Below are 24,458 nucleotides of genomic sequence, written 5' to 3'. Positions count from 1 at the left end.
TAACGAGCATCGAACGAACATTTGATAAAAGTTTTATAATACTTCGTAAAATTTGTATTTCACGTTGAATAAATATTTGCCGTGAATCTTTACGCAACGTGGATTGGTTTTATCGAAATTTGAAATGCAAAACGTTCGAATATGAAATTTCATTTGCTGATTTGTGAAATGTAAAATTGAGCAAAGGCGAATAATAATTAGAACGATCGATTAGCTCGTTCAATTCTCGTTAGGAAATTTCTTTGCCATTTCTCAAAGACAAAGCTATCCTTGGTAGTTGTCTAAGAAGAAAAATAGTTTAAACGTGATTATTGTTTGTTCCATATAAAAAGAAAAAATATAGGTTGCGGTGTAAGTTCGTAAACTTTTGTTTCGTCTTAACAGAATCGGCGAATTATTCAATAGCTAACATCTAGAATAAACACTAGGCCATAGTTGTATTATTAATGAAAGCTTGGAAGAACTTTTTGACTGACAGGTTACGAGCAGAATAATTGTCCTTAATTGACAGAAATGTATCGAAGTGTTTAAAAGTAGACTACCGTTCCTAAATATAGCTGAAAAGATTAAAATTGCGTCCATGGGCTTTCTACGTTCTATTAATTGCAATAAGTAATTATCAATAATATGTTCGTTATATAAAGTTGTACATAGAATTTAATAAACCTGTGCAACCAAATTGAGTTATTGATCGCTCAAACGAAATTTCACCCTCAAATTTCTTCGAAAAGAATTTTTATTTCTATTATAAATCCTTAATTATACAACGTAACAAAGACGTTTAATGTAATTAAGACGTAAAAATATCGCGAAATTTTTCCAGATTTTTTCGAAAATCTATAACAGTAAAAAGAAGAGTTAAATTTAGATATAAACGTCCCAGTTTATCTAAATGTACGGAAATATGTTTTTCTATAGAGAGTTAATGGCGCGAGAGCGCTTCATCGGTTACGATGATGCAACGAATAATCGAATATTTTACGCTTGTATTGTTGTATTTTTAACAAATTTGATAAAATATACAAGATGCCTGCAGAATATAATGGTATGAAAGAGAACATGGTTTTGCGTACAAAAAGAAATCGAAAATATAAAATAAAGTTTTATTAAATCAAACTATATTTTATTAAACAATAAAGCTCTTTTATTAAATAATAAATAAAGCTCCACTTTATGAGATATCCTACATAATATCTGCCAAATTACAATTGAATGGACGTACTTCACAATATATTCTATCAATTTGACGATTCAAAGATCAATGAAAAATCAACGATAAGATCAATGAAATACTCCAAGTCTTACGTTCTCATTCAAATAAATTGAGAAACATTCCATTTTCATTACACACTTTCCCGTTCCTCCACTGCAAATTTCATCCAAACTCGGTCGTTGTGAATTCGTCTGTTCATTAAACTTTATCCGGGACAAAGGAAATTCCCACGGTGGAGATTCCTCAACTTTTCTTCTGCTCGTACATAGATCAAGATCTTCGCGCTCGTCCACAAAAAAGGAAAAAGAAAGAAAGAAAAAGAGATTGTCCTGCTATCGTTCATTTCGATAACAAAGTACGTACACACATTTTACGAATATAGATCGCCTGACAAAAAGTCATTTCTCGATCGTGGAACGTGTTTGCATTCACATTTTAGAAATTGCCGGTCATTTGGTTGTATCGCGCCGTTCCCAAGAATACATTTTCGAATGCGACTTTCGAGCGATGTGATGTAACAACACGCAACAACAATCATGTTCGTTTGGAAAACGGTACACGGAAATAATGCAACGAGTCGATGAACAACATTGGTCGAAACAGTTTTCAAACCGACGGATGCAGAAAGGCTTCTCTCCTGCATTGATCGAATTCGAAAGATTTCAAATTTCAAACTACCATCGTGAAACTTCGAGGTTCGCAGTTCACACTTTGCAGTTCGGATTTTAAATTTCAAATTTCAATCTCCAAACTTGGAACTGTATGTTTTATACGAAATAGTTTAACTCGGTGTGTTGATCGGAAAATCGGAAAAATTGCAATAATTGCGGAAATATTCTCGTGATTTACTAAACGAATCAATTTGTCCAGTATTAATCCACTTCTTCCCTCGTCTATTTAATAATATCGAGTTCGTGGCAAAATTATAGCGTTACTATTAAGATGCTAAATCGTTGACAACTAAACATTCTTACTTCTTCCCCGCCTACCTGTTAATCACGTTGGAATTGGAGCGTTGCTAATGAACTTGAAACGCGATCTAAAGCTTGTTCTCTCTAGACAATTACGTAAACGATGTCGGTTTTGGGTCGTTAAATTGCAACAAATTTCAGAGAAATTTTCATTTCTCACTATATCTCGAAACGAGATGTTTAATAATTCTACGCAGACTCGCGTATAAACAGATTGTCTGGGAACCGTAAGATTGCGCAATATATTAATTCGAACAGTGATCAGCAGACTTCAAATATTTATGTCTTTATGGGAAATCTAAGGATGGGAAAATGTGCAAAATATCCAAACCGAAATATTCAAAGTGTAATATTTAAAGTATGAAACAAATTTTCATTTACTTTTCTTTTTTTTTTTTTGTTACGTTTACGTTACAAATATATACCTACAATGATAAAAACAGATAATCTACAAGCGGATAGATCTCTGGAGGTTGCGCATTTTTCATTAGAGTTTTCTAAACATTTATATATTAGGTTAACCACTAACTGATTGTGGATTTTGTCAATACCATTTAATGACAATTTTGTCAATACCATTTAATGACAAAATCCGCAACCTCTTAGTTGCCAACCCAGTATAATCGTACCGTAATATACAAGTGCAGTATCACGTACTATCTGGATGAGTTAATACCTGTACACGTTCATGAAATATTAGTAGATTACTGATACATATATATATGTTTGCGCAACAAATTAAAGACACTGAGTTCAATTATTTTACAGACAGACAATGTATATTTTACATCTTTATCATGACCAAAGGTAGTTGATTGGACTATTGGAACGAAGAACTTCGTTATCGATTAATTTCGTGATCAATTAATTTCAGAATAAAAGTAGAACAGATTGATTGTCGACGAATCGATTTCGAAGTGAAAATTGCCGGGATATGTAGTTAGATGTTTAAAGGGGCTCTTATCAGGGGTCTTTCGTCCTGAACACAGGGATTTCTTGGAAAAAGCGGGTTCTTTTCGGCTTCTACCGACCACTACAATAGGATCAGATCTTTTTGTTTGATACCATGTAGCCGAGGCTACTTCTTACCGTAAGCTGAACTAGATTTCCACGAACTCGAACTCGTTCGTGACGTATCTTTCATCCGATTCTTGTTAACACTACGCATGACTGTTCGAACTTGTCAGTTCCCGTTTTCTCAAAAGCAAAGTCATCGTCGAGCGATCGAGCAAAGACTGCGGCGTGATAGCACGAAGTTATTAAGACTATTTTTGGTTCTCGTTGCGTTTCATGCAATCGAAAGTCATGTACTCGTTTTTGCCCCGGTTTCAGATAGATTCGCGAGATGCGAATTTTAAACTGTCCCAAGTATAGAAAGTCTCGTTTTAAATTACAGATTAAGGAAACTTTAAACGAAGATCTCAGCGATAGTAAACAAATTTTAAAGATTTTTCCTTTCTCAACGACACGATGTTCCATCGCAAGAACTAATGTTCATAATGTTTTCAGTCTTCATAAACGTCGTTAATAACTACATATGTGCAATTAATGCGATGTTAAAACTTAATACAAAAGTTCCAAAGTAAAAGAATATTATAATTAATAGAAGGCAATGACAATCTTGATCATTCGTTTCTAATGAAAGAACGCTTTTAAAAAGCGAACCTCTGGCAAATCGACGAACGACAAAATAAAATTTGAAATGAAGTAATTCCGTGATATATAATTCCTGATCCTCAATTAGTCGTTCCAATAGATCGAAGCAAAAAGGTAAAAGTGGAAGCTTATTTAAATTGAAAACAAAGCTCTATCTTCAGGATCTAATTCCACTTTATGTATTAACCTCACGTTCTTCCTTTTAACATTTCCTGGCTATCGTAAATGCGAAAACAGAGATACTTTTTCGACTGTATTAGCGTATTACGTGCGCTGCATCGCCCATTCAATCACACGTGCAGTTCGAAATTCTATGCAATTAAATGGAAAAAGCAACTTGCTATAACCGGGACCGAAGTACGTTAGTTGTCCAAGGTCACTAGGCCACTTCCTCCACACCACATTTCTATGCACTCATACACCGGCTTCTCTTCCTTTGTATCCTTTTCTTAGATATCTTCAAAGAACACCCATCGATAAAGTTTGGTGAAATATTTCGAGCGCATCTTTTATAAACATAAAAATATCTCGTGTTCCATTATCGGAAAACGACAAATTTCCGAAGGTATCGTCGCGTCCAAACGAAGTCCGATGGGATCGTTTATCGCGAGCCTGACCAGGAAACAAAGGCTTTCCTTCGAAACATTCACGAAGGACTACTGGATGCGCCTTAATAGATTGTTGGGTGATAATGAGAAAGAGAAGAAGAATCTTATAATCATATTTCCTGACGATTTATTCTTTTTCGATGAAACAGATTCGTCAGGATTTTACAACTGACCATTTGGAAAATAATGGGATGCATTTTTTAAGTTGTTGTGTAAACAGTAGACGAATCGTCCTGCACAAATGAACTACAATTACTAGTAAAATTGGTCAAGTCGATCTACGCGGACCAATAAATTTTCTTACATAAAAGTAACAAATTTAATAGTAAGGAAAATAATAAGAAAAATGAGTAAATTATACAAATCACAAGTAGAGTGTTTTGCCTTATTCGATGTGAAAGTACAAGATTGTAAAAATCTTGTGCAAATTTATATTTTTCAATTGACTAGCAGTGTAAATTTATATTTCCACACAGGTGGTTAAAGAATTGAAACTTGAAGGATAGTACGATTTATCTTTTACACGCAGTAACCTGTACTTTTGTATTCGTCTATATCCTTGTACATTTTTGCATACTTGCACGTATGATAAATGCATAAATATCCGCAATCTGTTAGTGGTATAATCTTATACGAATTTTGTGTGTGCGTAGTTATTTACCTGCCGTTATATATTCTTCAGATAGTTGATTTGAAAGATAAAGAATGTATAGTTGGCTATGTGTCATTGTAGCAGTTATAACTCGAACAATTTATATCTTTTAGCACACCCATAGTCGAATATATGGTTACCGAAATATATGGTTTATCGATAACAGTTAAACGATCTTCATGTAACCCGATACAATTTGAAACGTAAAATCTAAATTACTACCAGCTTTTTTAATTACTACTAGGTTTATTGGTATCGGAAATGTTATTAAAGCGTCTGCAACAGCAAGAAACATCTATTTTACGCTCATCGTTCGAACTGCTGCATCGAATTCGTCGTGAAGTTTGCATCCAATAAACGAAAAATGTATTTCCGAAGGTTTAATCTTACGAATATCTCATTGTGTCTCTCTAGAAAAATCATGAAATTAAATTAAAATTTTAATCGTTCGTTGATTTTACGCTTTGAGCGTGTTTGGAAATTTCCTACTATATTTTGTATACAGAAGCATAAGTTTTGTAACGAATTGATTATGTTTCAATTTTGAGTAGTGATTGCTCGATTTAGATTCTTACGCTTCAAGTTTTCAACTTGTAAGCTTAGACTTCGAATTTTGAATTTTTATTCGATCGCGTATATCGGACGAATTCGATGATAAATTTGGAATTTATCATTCGCTTGATAATAAATCTTGAATGATAGATCTATTAGGTTGTTCGAAAAGTTTCTTTCGTTTCATAAGGTGATAATAGATGAACAACAATTTCTGTTTTATATTATTTTATTGAGTATTATCCATTTCGTTCTATTTCTATTACTATGTTCGTGCATAATTTAATAAACTAATATAAAGCAAAAAACATTGTACGTCTATTATTTCCTTATAAAACAAAAAAGAAACTTTTCAGACAACCTAATAGAATTTTGAATTATTTTCGACCGTAATCTCGCATTTTGAAGTTAAAGATCCACCTTAAACTATTAAATATAATACAACAGAACTTTGTAGTCCTGGCGCTACTAAAGCGTTGAATATAATCGAAACGCGTCATGTAATATTATAGTTAAGGTATCGCAGAAATCTAGTTTATAGAAGTTACTTCGACTTGCAATTGAGATTCGCGATATTGATTTCACAAGCGATAGAAACAACGTGCTACTGGGATTCCTAAGACACAATGTTCACAGAAATACGGCTTTAAACTTCGATATCAGAATTCTGTTATTGAAATAATGCGATTAACTTGATGAAACTACAGCAGTCGATCTTTTGAACGTTTGAAATTCAGGAAATTTAGTGTGACTGTACATTGTGGATTACTAAATTTTAACCATTGTCGTTGATCCGTGTACGTGTTGCTGTATTGATATTCATAGAATTAACTTTCGACTAGTGAGAATTCTCTACAGTTGAAAGTGAACGTCGTGCATTGTTTTGGATTGTTTGGATCAAGTTGAAGGTTCGTATCAAACCAGCATAGTTAAGTATCATTTCGGTAATCTTTATCTTCTTCACATTGGAGCTCTTAACAAGCCACGCCGATCAACTCCGTGAATTGGAAAGCAAAAAAAAAAAAAAAAAAAAAAAAAATATACTTGTACCAAGTAAACTCATCGGATTAAACCACCTCTTTTTTGAAGATTGCACGTTAATTGCATCTACGTACTAAAAATTTTAAAAATTTACAAAACTGAGCTTCACAAATAAATCTTATTTATATTTTATTTGATACCTAGTATTTGTCTATTTTTTCCTTTGTATACGAATTACTGTTTTCCAAAGAAAATACACCAGAAATACTCTCACGTCATATAGTTTATTTTGAATACATACAATAACAATAAAATTCTATGTCAAGTAATTGAATTATTGAAAGCAGCTACGTATTTGCTCAAGCCTACGTAGGCCACAATATGTCAAGAAGGACTATAAATTCCTGGATTTCCGGATGCGCATGGTCTCATGCCGAGACACGTCGCCTATGCCAGCGTGTCGCGAAAACGGCGCGGCGCAGCGCAGAGCCTATTAGCTTGGCCAGAGTTGGAATGCTAGCGAGGAATGTGTACACGTGCACCACGTCTCATTCTCTGCTGACACAAATATAATCGCTCACGTGTAGCGTCGACGCTGTGTTTCTATAGCTCCCGTAATGTTAAACCGTTCGCCTATCGTGACGCGGCGCAAACAACTTTACCATCGACATCTTTTGGCTTCATCAATGGAAATTCCTCAACGAAGACGTTGATTCACAATGGGACCATCCTAATCTCAAATTGAACTCGAATAATCGAACTTCTTATGAATATTTCCAATTAGCATAACGAGAGGAAGTTGAAAAAATGAAAACCTCTTTCGCAAAAGATTTTTGGTCCTAAGATTTTGATGAATACTAATTAAAAATCGAATACAAATTTTTGTAAATATTTTGTAAGCCTATAGTAGAGAAAAGCTAAAAAACACAGAACGCCAGCTGCTTTAAATTAATCAAAGGATAATCTCCAAACTTAGTTTCGTACGACATCAAACAGAAGTTTTTATTTCTCATTCCTCTACTTTGAAACTTCGATCTACTCGTGCCTATATTGATCCCCGATAAATTGGAACTCAAACCGAAAGTACTATGCCACGAATGCAACTGAAACTGCAACTGGGTGACTACCGTCCTGTCCAACGATGAACAGTGAACATCTCCTAAAGTCCATTTAGCTCGCGTCTTAGCCATAGCTCCGTCGGAGGCAACAAAGTAGAAACATCATCCTCAAGCGCGGCACTCAACCGCAACCATTCCGTACCACAGGTCGCATCAATTTGAATTCTGCAGCAACCCGAACTTATTCGCGTTCATACGCCATAACACGTTGCATTGCTATCGGACCCACAGGAAACTTGTCGCTTCGAGCCTCGGAGATCTTACCGAAGTTTTCGGAAATCGTGACGATCATGGAATGCGACAAACGAGGCGGAATGAAACAGATTGGGTGAATGTAAACGTCACCGAATAGAATACGAGCATATAAATGGAACAATCATAAAGAGGATCTAAAAAATCGTAAATGTCAACGTAAATGGATTTTTATTTTGATTGAAATTATTTTCGATCTAATAGACTTGCAGATAGTAACTCTACGGATATACCAAAGAAGAGAGTTGTAGATTTATACAGTTGAGATAAGAATAAGAATTTGAAAGGATTCAGGAGTTTCAGATATTACGTTTTATATCACTTAACCTGGAAAGAACGGATTTCACTCCAACTGAAATTATCTTCGATTTCGTAGATTTGAAACCAATAATTTTATGGAAATTTTGAAGAAGAGAATTACAAGTTTGTGTAATGAAAGTATGGGATAGAGAGAGAAAGAGAGAGAGAGAGAGAGAGAGAGAGAAAGAGAGAGAGAGAGAGAGAAGCACTCGAGGAGTATGAAAATGTTCAAACATGACGTTTTATATCGCTTAATATTGGCGATTTAAGTAAATACAGGGAATTTTCATTTTCTTAAAGTTATTGGTGACTGTACTATTGATATGTCTTAAGTGGCCATGTTTCATGATATCATGTTAGTGACCGTAGAAATAGCTAGATTTGTCGTTTCATTGAAGAAGAAAGAGAAGAAATTCATAGTCTACGAGAAGCTACTAGACACCATTGATAAGATATATCTCGTACTTTTATATGTCAATCAAAGACAGTTATAGCTAGTTCAGTAGTAAGTACTTGAGACCATAAATAATTAAAAATTATATAACCCAAACAAAAATGAGTGGCATAGTAATAAAATGTTTATAATGTGTTTAATATCATTGGACGATCGAGACAAGTTACATAACGGAATAACTTCTAGAATTAAATGGCTTATTTAAAAAAGAAGAGAAAGGAAGATGAGCGATGAAAGCAAAAGGTAAGGTACTTTGGATAAATTGGTAAAAAGTAAAATGTATATAAGTAGCACTTGTAAAGAACGAGAAATGTTATTTAATTAATCATAGTGGTTAATAACGTATTAAATGGATGAGTACATTGACAGTCAGAGAGAAACGTTAAAGATGATAAAAGAGAAAGGAGCTTAACGAAGAATGAGTCGCTAAACGAATGAAAATCAGAGCAACGCGCAAAAGTAAGACAAAGGATCAAAGAGTGAATGTAAATTAGATTTTACGAAACGATAAACGACTGAAAAGAGAAAAAGCTGATAATTACGCGCAGAAAGAAGGTGGTATAAGAAATCGATCATAATGACCTAAAGATGAAAGAGACGGTTAAAAGAAAGTACTAGAGTACAATAAAACCTTTAAGATTTGATAATCAGAAAGACGTTAAGTACAATTAAACGTCATTCGTCTGATTGTTGACCACCACTAAGTTCAGGAGATTAAGCTTAACATAGTGTGACGCGTGATCGCTTCCACCGGTGAGTTACCGGAGATCACGAAAACACGGACGACGTGCGAGAGATCAACTAACTGTGATAATTAATAATTGTCCCGTTACGAATGTATACGTTTGATATACTAGCAAGTTTTGATAAGTACCAGCAAGCAGTAAAATCAGTTTCGATGGAGAAAATTTTATTTCTCAAGTTGAAGTTTATTTCTCGAAGACCAGTTTCGAATTTATCGTCTTTTAAGAATCTTCTAAAAATAAGTAATAACATTCGAATTGGAATTATATTTGATATTTCTTTTCCCTCTTTACATTATCGTAATAATTATGGTAATCTGCTTAAAAAATCTACTACGTTCAATCTGCTTGAGGATTCCTAGTACGCCAACAATTTCCTTTCAGCCATCTACCCTCTTGTCGGCCAAGTATCTAACAACTGCTATTAAAATAAATCGTAAATGTGCAAAACGACTAAAAATTTACCTATTGTATTCGTCGATCGGGCAAGCAGGTAAGCAGATAAAACCTAATCACGAGATTCAAAGAAACGGAAAGAATAAGAAGCATGGAACATCAAACGCGAGCGAAACTAAGAAAACGAGGCAGCAATTGCGGCGAACTGGCAATAAACCAGCGAAAATAAGAACCCGGCGATTCTATAAAGTCGGATGCAGAAGAAAAGAGATAGAAATCAAATCATCCCGATCGAACGCCAACGTCAACCAGCGATCAAATTCAAGAATAGGTGATCGCAAAATGGCCGTTAAAGAAATGAAAACGAGTATCATCGATGAGATAATATAGGAAGAGAATAAGCAACAAGCAGGAAGCGGACGATGAACGAACAAAGCGAATTGAACTGTAACAAGTAAATGACGAAGAACACTAGGATACTATTAAGAGGTTGGGTCCGATAGATGGCCATTTCGAAACACTTCCAGGGACGTTGTAATGGAACGGACCTAGGCTCCAGTAGCACAATCTATATAGCTCCAAGCTCGTATTTGTGCGATATCGATCGAATCTGAAACGACGAGGCTACGCCTCTTCGAGCATTTCGTTATCCCACGATACAGAAATAATACGAGGATATGCGCACCTGTCCCGCTTGAATTCGATATAACCGCCGGCGAAACGTACTTCCGGTGAAGACTGAGGGGAATCGACGATGTGCGTTACGCATACCGCGAATCTCTGGCTCGCAACTTTACTGGCATTTGGAAATTTAAAACAAAGAGGTCCATCTGTAAGGATTTGCAAAAACAGAAAAAAGATTGCGGTTAGGAAAATCTATCGATGGAAATTTGTTACATCACCGCTTGCTGTTCTTTCTCGTTATTTCATGATATAGGAATAAGTGAAGGCGGTATAAAGATATCTGCGTGTTCAATCTACTTGCATTCGATATAAGCGGCGACAAAATAGTCCTCCAAGACAGACTAATAATAAGACGAATCAATGCATCGAGGATGTCGAATTCCGCGTGCTGCGCTTCATCAGCTCTGTATCTCTACTCGCGTTTGGAAATTACAAAGAAACGAGTTCGTCTACAAAGATCTCCAACTCTGTCATACGTTATTATAATGTTGGATTTAATGTTGTTCATAGACTGACAATCCTGTTTTGCAATCGACGCGTTCTAGAAAATTAATGATAAATCATGGACGTTAAAGAAACTTTATACAGAAATGAATGTAATAAAAATTAATTGTTTCTTACTTTCACATCCTTGCTCGAAGATGTATCGATATATTCCAACGTTATATTCAATGATTGCAATAAAATATTCAAATTGCGAATAAAAATCTATCACTAAAAACGTATCAAATCATCCTTTGTCAATCTTCCTCGCTATTCGAGGATACAGAAATAACACGATGATATCCACAGCCATTTGAATCCAACCGAGTGTCAACTAAAACGAATTGATGTGTCAAAGATGCTACGTTACATGCGAGACGAAGCTTCAGCGAAAATCTGAAATTCACACATCGATAATCGACAATTTACGATTGTATTTTGAAACGCGAATGAAAAGAATTGAAAGGAAGTTATTTTTCATGCTGCAGAATGACGATGAATTTACGATGATCATCTTATAATGGCAACTAATATTTTTATGCAGTATTTATGGTTTTATATAGGAATGTATCTTTGGATATTCTCTTCGTAGACGTTATTTGCTCTTAGTTGAGTCAGGAATTTTATAAAAATAGTTCAATAAATCGAATTCTCAACGAAATGTTATACAAGCTGTGCACAACGATGTAGAAAAATGTACATGTTACCACGTAAAGAGTGAACCGTCAAAGAAGAGAGCAAATAAAATACGTAAATAAATCGTTTGAAGCACTAGAAACTGAATGGCAAATAAAGATAGATGAAACGAATTCATCGAATAATTATTTGATAAGATATTTTGAAAAATATAATAATTCTTGATTACAAACAGAGCTACATATCGACTATCCTTATATTCATTCGCAGAAATAAAACATTTCTGGCAGCATAGTATTATGGCTGTTAATGAAAATGGGTGGTTTATTAATCTCAGGAATTTTCTCATGATGCTAGTAAGAAATGAAATATGAATTAAACCTTGAGTGTTTCATTTTAGTATCGAACATGAGAACGAGCGAAATAAAAACAATGTGATATAACCACAATAGACGTAATTAATTTTGCTGTGAAAATGATCCAAGGAATATACGTATATATTATATTTTTCTCTTTATTTTATAAATTCCATTTTCAATTTGAAAATTTATTAAATATATACAACCCATTGAATTAAATTGCGTCGAAATGAAAGGCTATTTGCGAATTATTGTACGTTTATGGACGGAATATAAATTCCGGTAATATCAAGAAAACCGAGAGGGATTACCAAGGCAGTGATTGACGATAATTTAGAAACTTCACCGGCAGCCAAGTTTTGGCCGAAGAATATTCATAACGTTTGAGAAACCTGCAGGAAAACATCAACGACGACGACGAAGAAAGTGAAAGGATCAAAGATTAAGTAACTATTAATATTCAGCGAATAATTATCCATCGGCTGAAGGCGAATTTTCCAGTCAATAAATTCACGCTGGTGTCCGGTCCATATTTGATAACGAAATGACCGATGACACCACTTTTCAAGACACAGTTCGTCTTTTTTTCCATCTATGAATAATAATCGTCGTGACACTCTGCAATAAAAATTCTCGTTTGGAATATGGAAAAATCTGACTTAACATCTTCTACGGAGTATAATAGATCATGGAAAGGACAACGTACGAAAGTCGCTTAAGAAGAAGAAAATTTATCTCGCCGGTAGTCTCTGGAGAGAAAACGAGCTCCTGTAACAGCTGCGTCGATATATTCGAGGAGAAAGGTTTACCTTATCTCTCGTAATAATAGCATTAGTCTATCATAGTTCTCAGTCCATCTATGGCAAGGACCTTTGAGAACAGCTGTATCAAATATGCAAATTTTTCCGCATCGTCGTCCTCAAATAAATGAACGTTACATCGATCTATTACGCAACGAGCGAATCATCAATGAACATTAATCTATCGTTCGGTTTCATCAATTTTGCGAGTTTCATGGAAGCGAAAGTGCAAGTTATTTCCATCGCAAAGCCAAGAACACGTGCCATTTTGACATCTGCCGTCGATAAATGAAGAAAATTGTACGCGAAGGAAAGAATGGCTCATCGTTTACCAGAAAACGAAGAGATACCTTTGTTCAGTTTGTACTTTGGCAACTTTGTAATTCGGAACAAAAAGATTTGTTGATAAAAGATAGTAGTATCTCTTTTACTCTATCTCGATTCATCTCCGTTCACACTTGGAAATTTCAAACAGAGAAACTTGTCTGTGAACATTTGGAACGCCATGCTTCTCCTTTACGCTCTATACTTAATTACATTCCACGCTTGTATTCTACGCCAAAGTTTCGGAATTAATAATGGGGAAATCTTGCAACGATGTAGAAATTTAAAAAATTACCGTTTCCCGTTCCTCCGACGATCCCCTTTCGAGCTATCAAATATCAAACAAAGAGAATTTACCGACAAAAGTCGACAATGCTACGACCCTCTGCCATTCTCTCGAACTTTTAAATATTACGCAGGGGAATTCCCCTATGAGAATTAAATGGGAGTCAATGGTACCGTCCCTCGAATTTCCCAGAGAAGGGACCATTGATTGGAGCAACATTTTTCTCAGCAATACGATCGCTCACTGGATGATGCTTTAGTCAATTTAACTTGTGGTATGTGTACAATCATTTGCAGAGAAAGAGAGGAAGGGAACAGGCCTTAATAACGATGGAATCAGGACAGCAGATAATCTTGAACCTAGCTACACTTCGTGGGTTTGTACTTTGGCAAAGAAACAGTACTTTTAACAGACTAGAACTATCGGTGATTGCAGTATAAAATTAATATTAAAAAAATCAAAATGGAATATGTATGAAGAAATACACAATGTGAGGAAGACACAACTCTTTATGTCAGACAGAAATCTTTCCAAATTATGTGTTTCCGCTCGTTAAATATAAAATAATGAAGGAATATTTGGAATAAAAATAGGGACAGTACAATGCAAATTTAATTCTACAATAATGAATTATTCAATCATTCATTTAGAATATTCTCCTTTTTTTCGTGTGAATAGCTTCCCTTATGTTCATTTTACAGTTCCTTCGGTCTGTCCAAGTTCTACGTTTATTGTAATTTGGTTTTGCGTAGGTTGTAATTAGCATTTATTGGTGCTTGCAGAATATTTCAATTTGTCGGGAACAGCTTTCAAAGTTTGCCTCTTTAGAGATTTCACACGTGCAACGCATCCTCGTCATATGACATCATACATTCCAAATCTCGACGTGCATTCTCTGAATGATCTTCTTTATTATCCAACCCAGCGTAAACATTCCTCCGATTCTTCATCATTTACCACCTACGTAAATCCTCGCTTTCACATCAGTTTCTGACACGTAATTTCGCACCTTCCACGATTCGTGTGTTATTATAATCCGATTTATTCAAATGTCAAAGTACTTACAAGTACATCTATCATCCAGTTCGAAATTAGCTTTTACCATCAGAAATCCTCGTAACCACGTGAAATTTACATATGAAATCCTGACATCTCTGATGCTTGCCTTATGGTTCGTCATCGAACACTCTATTCATGTTCAATGATGGACAAAACCAAACACAGATAAGCGTTGCGTCGTGCTATCTAACTCAGTAGACGGTTGTTGTTGCGGTCAAGTGGGTTCACAGCCTCCGACGTTCGAGATTGTTTTACATTAGCTGCGGAGAATGCGTCTCGATGGAACTTGACCTCTTCCGTATAGAACGCTTCACTTGTGCATAGAAGAAGGAGAAAACTTTCACTTTGTCACGGCTGAGAGCATGGCGTGGGTCGAGATAGACGAAGGATCGATAGACCAGCCCTCGATAAATTCATTCGAACTCGCGAACAAATTTATTCGCGTAACGTTGCACGGTCAAGTCCTCGTGCCAGATCGTCTAATGTCTTTTTAATGCGTCGATGCATTAGATGCTTCCGGATAACATTGTTTCTTCGCCGTATCTTTTTCTTCCTTGTTTGTTTGTATGCTTGAGAATAAGAACTCGAAAATTATTATTTTGTCTGAAACAGTGCAAATGAAGATACGACGAATTCATGATATTCCACGCAACAATAAAAGTATTCGTCGATTGTAAATAATACAGTAAAATTGTTTCCTAATGTGTTACTGATGAATCTTGGCGTTTATAGGTATTCATTTTTCACAAATCGGGTAGAGCCAGATTTAGTAAGCTCCTCTGAGTTCCTTATCTCATTGATATAAAATTTACTTCGCGAGAGTTAAATCAACAGATCATGGATGTTGATACGTGATTGTCGATTCGTTAGTTTTCTATGAATCGGGCGAATAACTTTGAAAATTTGCTTCGGCGGATTCGGTGTCGGTGAAATTGCGTCGATGATTGTCAGTGACTCGAAGGTAACCCGGAGAATAGCGACTAGTTTCGAAACTTGAACTTTCTTCAAAGTAGGTTTATAAAACACGAGAATCTGACGTGTTTTCGCCAAAGAGCGGATGTTGTTGTCGAGATTGAATCTTACGATTTTGGGAAACTCGTTAAACTGACTTGCGGCCAACTTTTAAGCTCGGTTAGGAAATTTCAATTTTCTAAGAACAGGAAGGAAGTATGATATTGTTTCTGCACTAACTTGTAAACTTCGAAATCTTGTGAATTCGCAAACCATTGTTTTCGTTTCTTCACAAATAAAGAATGTTAATTGTTCGAAAACTAAATTAGGCTAGAAGTACGAAGATCTTAATAATTTACTGGGTAATTTATATAGACTGCTGTGATTTTTGAAAGTAGAAATAATTGTACGTAGAAATCTCAAGCGAAAGCTTCATATCCTGGCGCTTTCTAGTAATAAGTCGCGGTAAGAGCTCGCTGACGTTTGTCGTAATTAGCATTCAGTTATTATAGTTATCATGGCACTTAGGCGATTTCATTTTTAACAAAATCCTTAATGCGGGCTGGATGGTCGTGTTTCGGCTGCGAACGACTGCTTTAAAAGGCCGTTTACATGCTTAATAGCGATCTGAATAGGCAGCTGAAGTGTTTCGCTGGGGTCGGAAATCTTCGTGAAGCGCACAAGTTGGAAGCGAACGTTCAATGCTGGAACAACCTGAATTCAATGAAAACGCCAGAAACGTTCGTCGGTGGTCGATTCATTAAATAGAAAACACTGCAGAACATATATATTACTTATCAACGTTTCGAGAAATTTTTCTCTTTGAGGTCAGATTCTGCATTTTGAAATTTGGTAAGAAATGAAAAACTATTTCTGTATGTAGCGACGCTGTTATAGATAAAATTATTTGACGATTATTTTCATTAGTCAATGTGGTAAAAAATTTGTGCGAAAATTGTTTAATTAGTTGCGAGAATTTGTCAACCTTTTTAATGCTTTTTTAAAAGAAAGTCTTTTAAATTATCTCTACGTTATTCCGAATTACTGAAAATTATTATTTCCCATGTTCCAACGTAAAATGGAACGCTAATTGATTAAAATTTAGAGAGTGATACTGTCAAGAAATTAAAAAGTACATTAAATTATACAGAAAAATTGTCCAGAAACGAATATAATTTTCTAAACTTATCTCAGTATGATATTACGTAATGAAATTTCCTTAACTTAGGTAGAAATCTCTTAGAACAAATCAGAGCAAGAAATTTTTATTTTTTTACAAACGTAACTACGCGCTTCGATGATTCCTGATTTATTCATATTCATTGATATTCTCTGATTGACACACGAATATCTCGTGCGTGTACGATTTACCAAAGCAAACTGCTGACATACACAAAGTGTACAATCTGAAGTCTGGATACAGAATTATATGGAGGTTGTGTGATTGTGTTCGTATTGTGCGTAACGTGCTTCTACTTGATGCATCTTGAACAATTACTCGGGAAAATCTGCGCTGCAGCGACCCGTGCAACAATTTCGATGTACCAAATGTCGGTCAATTGAAGATTTCATCGCAGACGAGAATTTCATCCTTGTTGTCTCTGTTGCTTCATCCGTGTAAACTTTATAAAAAGGAATGCGAACGATAATAAACGAAAATCTTCCTTACGATGTAATCATCGGTAAAACACGAAGATGGTCTGAAAGGAAGAAAGAAATAAAAAATATTTTTTATAATGGATAAAAAAAGTCTCTCTTCTTGAATTCGTTCGTCCTGTTTATTATTTTCCCCGTTTCATTGGGAACAACACTTTGCTTCACTTCGCTGGAATTGGAGAGTTTAATGTTAAACGACGACAGGTAGTTTCAAAGGTGCGTCGTTGTACCGTTTGTAAAGAGTAATTTCGCGTGGCTCTAGAAGACCCTGCACTCGGCCCACTTTTACGTGACACTCGTGACAAAGTTGGAAATTCACATGCTTATAACTGCGGTTTATTGCGAAGTAATCAGATAGTCTTGTTGAATTATTGATGAAGTCGATAGTGTTTTAATGTTGAGAGAGTTTAGCGTTGAACTATCATAGAGATCAATTAAGTACATACGCTTGTGTTATCACGTATGCACACATATTCACTGTCTATCGCGTGGTAAACTTAATTAAATGCAAACAAAGTATACAAATAGATATAGATAAAGTTTTGTAAAATATATATATACGACTTGTTTACACAAAGATGTGAATGCAAATACTTTATAAAACAGTTACATAGAAAATACGAGAACTAATCGATTCGTGTTAGATCTTTATGTTTCTATTTTAAAATATCGGTCCTCCTTTTTCGAATATACGCTTGACATCTTTGGGAGATCGAGTTTGTCGCTCTCTGAACTCGATGCTTATTTTGCTTCAGATCACTGAATGCGTCATGAATTCTCTGTATCAGTTCGTGTCTCGAATCAATTCTTCTGCGATTTATCGTTGCCAATAGATAAAAGTTTAACAGCGTAGGATCTGGCGATTTCGCTGGCCGAACAATGTGACCTGCGATCTGTTACCTTTTCGTATTTGCGTTATAACTCTTTCGTAAAGCTTTTGCACACTTACTTTTATATAACTTTTTTTTCTTGTTTCTCGTCGTAAAATAAACTGATGAAGTTTAATCGTTTAAAACTGAGACATCCTGCATATAATTTATTGTAATGGATACTATGCGTGTATTGATAGTAATGTTATATAAATAAAAAATGTAACGATTACTATCAGACGTAATAGAATTATTCGATAAACTGTCCGATAATAGTTGCACCAGCACTGCAACGATAACTTAACCGAGGAATCCGTTTGATTATGTCAAAATTCAAAGTTTCTTCGTCAGTTGCACGAATCGTAATCCTGCGATGTTTCGTAAATTCCTCGCAAAGCTAATGAACAAAATATCACGGAAAATAGTCTCATAAAGTAGCCACGTAACAAACGGCAAACTAAACTCGATGACTCGTTGCGTGAATCTCCAATCGCGTGTATCGCATGGCCGTACACTTGTTTCTTTATTTTAAACTTACAAACTTACTGTTAGGAAAAGTTTCTTCCGTTTTATAAGGAAATAATAGATGCACATTTTCTGTTTTATATTATTTTATCGAATTACGTACGATTCATTTTATTTTATCAATATAAAAATCACAACGTTTTACAGATTAGGTTTCATGTTTGTATAAAGATGCATCGTTGGAAAAGACGTGTCTGTAAAAGAAGGACGCTTTTCGGACAACCTAATATATTTTTCTGTTCCTTGTAACCGTTACAATTACGTATATAATCGAATATTACGATGCGATTGACTTCCAGAAACCATTATGTTATATATAAACCGCAGTTATATTCATCCGAATAATTCTGAAAGAAGATGTCTGAATACTTCTGAATTTTTATATATAAATATACGTATTCAGTTGCGCGTACCTTTGATGCAGAATTGCTCGTCGTATTTCGGCGGCAAAAACGTTTTCATCCTTCAGCTTCCGAAACGATGGAGAATTACAACGCGAGATTAAGAATGTACGTCAAGACGCCTGGAATCGCGTTCATTTTACAGCGTGAAGCAATCATCGCGATCCTCTGTACGCTCCGTTACGCTTTTCCTCGGTTTATAGGCCAGCGCACAATTCACGAGGCTCCGCCACTTTCGTATCGATCCTCCGTAAGCATTCGCATGCCGACAGATGTAAGTGGATAAACCTGGTCGTTTCAGTGTCTCGATAAATTCACGGTTCGCTCTGTAATTGAAGGTATCAACGTCAGATACCAATTATCTTATATCACGAGATTATTTTTCGCGATGAAATTAATGTCGGGTCGTTACGTTTGTCGTTGATTACTTGTTGTATAATTCCTTGGTTCTTTTCCTTACGATGAAGTTATCGACTAAGAAATAAATATCAATGGGTTTGTTAATAATAAATGTCGATAATAAAATTGAGTGAAATATTCAAAGTGTAATTCACAGCGTTTCGAAGCCGCGGTTTCTCAATTTATCATTTAAGATGGTGAAATTATATGCTTCAGGAATTTACAGGAATATTTCTGATTTGTAAAAAGACCACCTGCTGTTTCGTTACGATGCGGGTAATTTGGGATTGAATCTTGTTCGATTCGTTCTACGTCGATCACTTGCAAAAGATGCGATAAAATTCTGAAGAATCCAAGTTCAGGATCGTAGGAATCTCAAATCCGAAGATAATGAAGAATAAAAATTAAAAGAGTTCATATTCGTGACATACATTTCCACGCCAAACTTGCTGTATGAATTGTCTCTAAATCGATTTCACTTTTCAAAACATGTTCCAACGATTTGTCTTATTCCGGCGAGAAACTGGTGACATCGATTCGACAAAGGAACGAAAACGATGTCGGTTTCCCTCGCGAAAACTTATTTCTTTTTCGTCGTAATAGTCTAATGTTCTACAAAAGCAACGTTCTTCTTTCATCCGAGTCAGCGACTGCTTAGAGAAAAGAACGGCCACGCTTGAAGGAACATTTCGAAAAGAAAACTCCCATTTTCCGCGTGTCGTGAAAAAGTTTTGCACCGAGGTCGAAATCGTACGTTCTCTTCCTGTTTGTGTTGAAAACGGTTCGAAAGGACAAGTTTGATAGGAAAACCACTAACTGAGAACGCGTTTCTTTCTTGGCCACAGCTTGGATTGGTGAAAACTATTTCGGAACGCGGCGATTTTAAATATCTATCCTGAATACGAACATTAGAAACGTTGCGATCCAATCGTCTGACAGCGTCGACGTTTTATGCGGTGTAAAATCAACCTTTGCCTTTGTTGGGAAAAATCTTCTTGGTATTTGCTTCTCGCGAAAAAGAGCTCCTGCAACTTTGTGTCTTTCATTTTTCTTTCCATTTCATATGGTTAGAATTCAATTTTCTGTTTGTTGAGACTGAATTTGGAAAATTCAGAGATCTATTGATAGTTTTGGAAAGAAGATTGGATGCGTATCGCGAAAGGAATGTTTTAGACGGAAACAAGTTATAAAATGCCTCGTGAAATCATTTAACTTAATTCGCAGAAAAAATAAAACAGAGTATATTGGATTTTATCAGAAGAAAATTATTCGGAGAAATTTTACACGAACTAAAAATGAAACTTTAAGTTTCTCTTTAAATACAATTCCATTCGACAAATAACTTAAAATAATCCGAAATTTTAAAAACAAACAAATTAAAAACATTTATTATAATGTGAATACAATTTTACATAAATACCACTGTCCGAAGTTTCTTATTTAAAATTGTATTTCAATCTTTCTATTCTTTATCAAAAGCTTGCCTTGTAAGTGTCATTTGAATTATCGTTATATTCATAATGATTCACCTAACGACGTACACCTACGTATATTTCCATTTTTCGTTTAAAAAGCACGTTGGATAAGGATGGTAATGCTTTCCAGATGTTAAAAGCTTCTGGTACCATTAGGCACTCGCGAACGAGCTTTTCATAAGAGACAGTCAAAGCGACGTTGCGCTCAACGAGTGTGGCCGTCATGTGGTGCGTAGGTCAAAGCATTTCTGCGCGTTGCATTCGTGAAATTGCAAGACGGCCTATCCGAGTTTCTGAAACGTACAGCATTTACCCGCATGTTCTTCGTTTCGCAATCTTCGCTATAGAGATGAACGTAACAAGGTCAGACCTTCCTAGGGAAATTACTTTGTAGCCCTTTTATCGCGATCGGTAATGAGGAACTGAAAGTTCTAAAAATCGAAAATTAGATATCGAGGTAAGATATCGATTGCTAGGTGGGGACGTTTGTGTGAATTCATATTTTTACGAATATACGTAATTCAAGAAGTAGAAGGCGAAAAATTAGTTTGTCTACCAAACATTATGACGAGTATGCTTTTTATATGCTTTTGATATTTAATATAATTTTACATGCAAAGTGTATTCTGTGCATTTTTGCACCTTCTAATTTCTCATAAATGCATAAAAATCCACGGTCTGCCGATTATAATAAAATTATAAAACTGATTTTATCGATTGCAAGACTAATTTTAATTATCAAATTAAAAATAGTAATCAGTAACCTAACCACTAGACAAAATATGCATAATATAAAAAAACGTGCATATTAAATAAGGTACACTGATTATTCTAATACGTATCTAGTTTTAATTTTTTCCATAAAACGTTATATTCATAAAACTATGAATTTACGTAAGTATGGCTAGTCTACTAATAAAGAAATAAATACAAATCAGATGAATATATTTTCTTACACTTGTACCTGTTTCAGTGTGTCTTAACATTAATCGTATCCTTTTTGTTAGATTTGTTCGTTTTCCTTCGCGCGTACCTAGTTTAATATGGCCATGAAATATTCATCTAATGTTGTCATGAATATTCCATCAGTATGCTCTGTAAATATCCTCGTACAAATTTACTATTAGTAACGCTCGAAAAAATCAGAACGTAGTAAAATTAGTCTTATTATACCGTATATTACGTTAACTGCGGCCTATGCAAAACGAATTAGCATAAAGAATACAATACATGGCTTGTTTCTTCATAAACATAGAGATTTATACGTTGTAAAGATTCTGTTACTAACGTAAGCTGTTTGACACCGAAAATAGAACTATGACGAAATTAAGTATACCAACCTTTAAATTTCACGTTTATATTCATAGCTCAAAGGATTGATTTTAATTTAAGATTAGTCCACTACTATTTTAATAGCTTTAAAAAAAGAAAAACTTTAATAGCAACATATGTAAATCCATAGTTTGGCTTCTCCGCAATACATTTAAAAATATTCATCGATCACTTTATAAACTCATAAATTTCCATTCTCATAATACTTTTAAAAATATTCGATCTAGCCTAACTTAAAGAAATCTCAACTTCGCTTTGCATATTCTTCATATCGACATGTTACTCGTGACATTGTGCAAAGCTGCATCCTTTTGATCTCATTTGGTTACAGTTTACAAGAGGAGGAAGGGAATGGAGAAAATAACAGTGGAACGGAAAATAGAGAGATTGGGATCAGCTTTCTAATCGATCTGTTTTCCAGCGATGAAAAATAAGCGAATTGCAAAGTCGTGACTTTAATGCGTTTCATCGATGTTTAGAATTAGGCCAAAGTTTTGCTATACGCGAGAAATGTGTTCGAAGAACACGTATGTAACTGTTGGTGAAAAACGCGGCCATTCGACGTAGCATCGAGGGTACATCGATCCTGTTCGTCAGTGAGAAACGCTTGAGAAAAAATTAGATTTGTGCACCCTTTTCTGGATCGTAATTTATTTTTGCGCCGGATACCGGAACTTTCTAATTTGTAGGTGTTCCTATAGCTTTCGAAGCGAGCCACTTTCGAACAATGAAACGAATAAACGACCTGAAATGGAAGTTTAACACTAACCTTACCAGGCTCGGTGAAATGGCTGGTTCCAAAATTTAATTAAAAATTGTAAAATTCATTGTTATTTCTTTCGTTCGTCTAATTTTATGTAAATTCTTGTATTATCTGATTAATCAATTTCTCAATTTTTGTTAATATAAGAATTTATATAAAGTTCGAATAGCAACGAATGTACAATTCTAAATTGAATTTTGAAACTGATCATTTCACCGGGCCTGGTAAGGTTAGTGTAAACAGAAATGATTTTACGTTCGTCGAAGTCGGAAGAAACGTAACGTTGGAGTGTTTGCAAAGAGAACTGAAAGGATGACTGTCATTTCTTTAATGACTTTCCTAAATCACTTTTCTATTTTCTCAGAAGAAATGTAACACGACGTGTAAATATTAACTTAATTCTACTTTCAACCTTTGAAGTACCAAGGAACATAGTATTTTCATAGCTTTATCTTCTACAACGTTAACTCCGAATTTCGATAGCAAAAATTTATCTATACGAATATTACACAAATTATAATTTCTTCATTACGACCGCTGATCACAGATGAAAAATGTGATATCTCAAGTTTTATGTCTTTTATAAAAGAATAATTTTAAGATTAGAGGTGTTATCAACCGATTCTACGTGGGAATTATTTTTGCATTTGGTTGCACGATCACACAAATGATTTTCTTACATTCTTAAATGCTCGAAAATTATTAATAACAGCAATTAGCAGATCAATATTAATCATTTAGAACACTTTCTTAGAACACATCGTGGATTCATCAAGTATTTTCAATATATTATATCTTCGAACCACTCAGATTATTCGCTTCTCTAATGCTTTTAAATTAAAATACCTCTTAACTTCATCAAATACCGTAGGGTTTAAAAAATTAATAAAAATGGACTCATTATGTATTTCTCATTTTTTAATTTTAATTTTAAGTTATCTTCCAAAAGAATTTTCATGAAATTCTTAAATAAACACGGTTTCGTCGACAATAGCGTCTTAAAGCACGTTCTTATAAAATATTCGTTGCTAAGCTGTGATAAATTTTAAACCGTAAATTCCTTTGCGCCATAAACAGAGGAATAAAAGACACGAAGACAGCGTTTAAACTTTGTCTATCGGTTAAATCGGCTTACTTATCGAGGTAAAAATGTTATAGATACATAGAATCGATGGAAAGACTCGAGGGAGTTTGTAGAGGCAAAGATCACACTGATATATCTGTGAAGGTAGCTTAATCTTGAAATCGTGGAGTCGCTATTTCTGGTAATGACAAAGTATCGATTGTCGCTGACGCGTCCGATAAAAAAAATCGAGAATGGTTTTGCCGCGAGCGAATCGAAGGTGTAAAATTCATCGTTGACCTGGCTGCAAACGATTCTATCAACCGCCCGGTCACGTCAATTTTATCGAATCGTTTTAAAGGAAATGCGGTTACGCAGCCATTTCGAGGCTGCTTTTATTAGATCTTCGGTGAAAGATGCATGGCTGTCGACTTTCGATGGTGTTATATAACAATTCTATCACGGTTTTATCCACAGTGCTTCGTGTTGTAAAAATA

General features: G+C 35.0%; 1 protein-coding gene across 12 annotated transcripts in view; it reads left to right on the top strand.

Moving 5' to 3' along the window:
- LOC132909895 (protein unc-13 homolog B) overlaps window positions 1-24,458 on the top strand; it is a 373,086-nt gene that overhangs the window by 184,132 nt on the left and 164,496 nt on the right. The window lies entirely within an intron of this gene.

Source organism: Bombus pascuorum, chromosome 1 (assembly GCF_905332965.1).
Source record: "Bombus pascuorum chromosome 1, iyBomPasc1.1, whole genome shotgun sequence".
NCBI classification, from domain to species: Eukaryota; Metazoa; Arthropoda; class Insecta; order Hymenoptera; family Apidae; genus Bombus; species Bombus pascuorum.
Note: the sequence above shows the minus strand (reverse complement) of the source record. Positions and strands in the feature narration are given on the sequence as shown.